This window comes from Oryzias latipes, chromosome 1 (assembly GCF_002234675.1).
Source record: "Oryzias latipes chromosome 1, ASM223467v1".
Lineage (NCBI taxonomy): Eukaryota > Metazoa > Chordata > Actinopteri > Beloniformes > Adrianichthyidae > Oryzias > Oryzias latipes.
Window position 1 is genome coordinate 9,830,266 of NC_019859.2, and position 3,542 is coordinate 9,833,807.

Sequence of the window (3,542 nt, forward strand, 5' to 3'; positions counted from 1 at the left end):
CAACTCCTGAATCTCTCCCGCCGAGACGAGACGAGAGCGCGTCTCCCAACTTTATATTCCCCTGCTCCCGCTGCAGCCCTCCCCTTTCCCTTATTCGGCCCATAGCTGAACCCCATTGGTCCAAACTACCTAACAACAGGCTGAGCGACAGAACTGAGAGCCAATCAGCTCTCTGCTTGATGCGGTCAATGAACTCCAGAACTTTTAACGCGGCCCAACAGCCATCCAACTCAGTCCGCGACAATATGTTTAAAACTAAATATACAAGTGAATGTGTGCATTTGATGTAATTTCAACCTTTTTAAAGTACAATAAGTCTGTGGATTCTTTTTAATACCATTGTTATGCTGTTTCTAATAAATGATGAGTATTTCTCGTGGTAGTTTTGCTGATGGTCTAGTCTGGTTTACGTGGTGAGTTTCTGCTTCGTGCAGGCGTTAAGACTTTAAACGTGATCTTAGGTTGGTATGAATGTTTTGTAGATGTGAGACAGACTGCTCACATGCGGACCTGGAGCCAAACACACACTCACACGCTGCAGTGAGTGACAGGCAGTGGGTTTTACCTATTTACAATCCCTGCGCGATTCACCTGCTGCCTGTCCCCACAACACCTCAGCCCCACCCTCTGCTTTCTCCCTCACACATCCCGTCCCCGCAACTGCGCGCTCTTTCTCAGAGACGGGAGCGCGCAGTTTTAGGCACGGCAATTCACAGGTTTCCGGGTGGTACAAACTCTGTGAATTAATAGACAATTTTAAACTTATACTAGTGCTGGCGCAGATTTGTCTCTCTAAGCACCGCTACTACTGCGCGCCTCTGCCATCGCATCGCGCACGAGAAGGACTGGTCTAATGAAGAAAAAAAATTTGAATTAAAGATTTGTCTGCGAGCCACATGTGACCATCAAAAGAGCCATATATGGCTCGCGAGCCTTAGGTTCCCGACCCCTGCCCTAAGTCATGGAGTCAACCACAGGAGACCAGAGAGACTGAATTCTTTCAAAGTTACTTGAGCTTTGGGCTGACATTTTTTCCAAGCTGATATGATCAAACAGCAGATTTCTGTGTTGACTTATGTTTATATTTTTCTTGTTTTTCCAATTTATTAAAATAGTTTTTTTGGCAATACAAAGAGTTATGAAAATGATAGATGCTAATCCTTCTTCTATATCGATGGCACTCATGTCACCAAGCACACAAAGTGACGGTGAGGCAGTGATTGAAACCTTAAGCCAGACTGATAAATCGGCACATACCTGCTGCCAGAGAGCCTGGACAGGAGTGCAGAACCACAGTGCGTGCATGTAGCTGTCGGGTAGATTATTATCACAGTGCTCGCAAATGTCTGAGTTACTGAGACCCATCTTGAACATCCTCTGTCCAGTGTAGTAAATTCTGTGAAGAGTTTTGAGATGGATTAGCTGCAGATTTGGACTTTTTGTCAGTTTAAAGGTGTTTAGACAAAGTTCTGACCAGAAGCTTTCATCTGTGCTGATGCTCAAATCTGCATCCCATTTTTTTGTTGGAAGGGCAATATTGTTATCTAAATTACATAAAAGTTTGTATATTTTGGAGAGAGTTCTATTCATTGAAAAATTAATCAGAGTGGTAACTACATCTGGTAGCTTTAAATCGTCGTCTTTAATTTTATACTTTTTAGTAATACTTGATTTAAGTTGCTGATATTCCAAGAAGTTATTTATTCCTTGTTTGTCTTGAAGTTCCTGGGGGGTTATGAATCTTCTATCAATAATTACGTGCTCTAGTTGTTTTATGCCCCCTGCTTGCCAAGCTGGGAAGTGAATCATTTTTTTGTTAATAAGGATGTCCGGGTTGTTCCAGATGGGTGTCATTTTGCACGGTTGAATTGATGATTTTGATATTTTGAGAAATTCCCACCAGGCTGTTAAGGTGGCATTTATATTAACGCTTTTGAAACAATCCTGTTTTTTAACTGTTTGGCTAATAAATGGTAGCTGTGACAGGTTGATCTTTCCACATAACACCTGTTCCAAGTCTAACCATGAGTTGGTTTCTGGATTATTTTTTAACCATTTTAAGATATATTGTAATCTATTTGCAAGAAAGTATTTGTGGAAATTAGGTAGTTCTAATCCTCCACAGCTTTTTGCAGATTTTAAAGTTTTTAGACTAATTCTTGCAGGTTTGTTGTTCCATAGAAAGCTTGATATGGATGAGTCTAATGTTTTGAACCATTTTAATGGCGGTTGTGTGGGAATCATTGAGAAGAGATAATTAACTTTGGGTAAGATTTTCATTTTTACCGTGGCTACCTTGCCCATAAGGGACAGAGGCAGGTTGGTCCAGCGTGTTAGATCGTCCTGTATGCTTTTCAGTAATGGGGTGTGGTTTAGCTGCACCAGTTCTGATAGTTTGGGGGAAAAGTAGATACCCAGATATTTGATATTTCCTGTTTTAACTGGAATTGTGAGTCTTTGTTCCATATTCCTGTTGAGTGGTAATAAAACAGACTTATTCCAATTAATGGAATAGTCTGATATGGAGGAGAATTCATTTATGATCATTGCTGTTTCATTTACAGAATGTAAATTCCTTAAAAACAGTAATATGTCATCCGCATAAAGACTAATTTTATGATGGCTGTGTTTGGTTTTTATTCCTATAATGCTCTCATTCTGTCTTATTGCTGCAGCTAAAGGCTCAATGAATATAGCAAAAAGAGAAGGAGAGAGTGGGCAGCCCTGTCTGGTTCCTCTTCCAAGAAAAAACCTGTTTGAAGTCTGTTTATTAGTTCTAACTGATGCATTGGGGTTGTTAACTGATGCATTGGGGTTGTTATGGTCCAAATTCTTAATACAGTTTTCAAAAAAATTGGGAAATTATGAGAAAATAATTAGGTGCCAGCAAATACCAGAAAAGAAACATTTTTCACCACAAACCGTAAAACTTTGTAAATGGTTGTTCAATGCAACACAGTATTGGGCAATGGCATATTATGGGCTATAAAACCCCTGATTAGCCTGTACTGACTGAATCCAGTGAAATGTGGACTGATTAATAGAAACACACAAACACAAACAAAAAAAGATGTATCCAAAAGCTAAAGTTGATTTGTACCAGGCATCCACCAGATGACGCTGTTGACCAACGTGTTGCCCATGAGACAGATAACGGGAGAGGTGTGATGAACCTGGGATGTGCGGAATCGGTAAAGAGGAGGGGTAACACCTTGAGGGACGCAGACATGCCGCCCGGCAGGCGCGGGGGACCGTGGCTGAGCGCGGCGCGGACCCCGCACGGATGGGCGAGCCGACACTCCGCAGGAATGAGACAGTAAAGAAGGCGCGCGCACATGCTCCAAAAATGAGTGTGTGGAGGGCTCTCGGTCGTTTTCGAGTCCTCTCTCGGAGTAAATTGCGAACGCTGGGCCACTTTGCTGCGCCCCTGACGGAACCTATAATTGGAGACGAGCGTGACGCGCTGAAAATAACCAGGTTAGCACTTAGTACCGGTCCATTTTGGGGAGGGCCCCACATGAGGGCGCAGCAACAAAGATCAC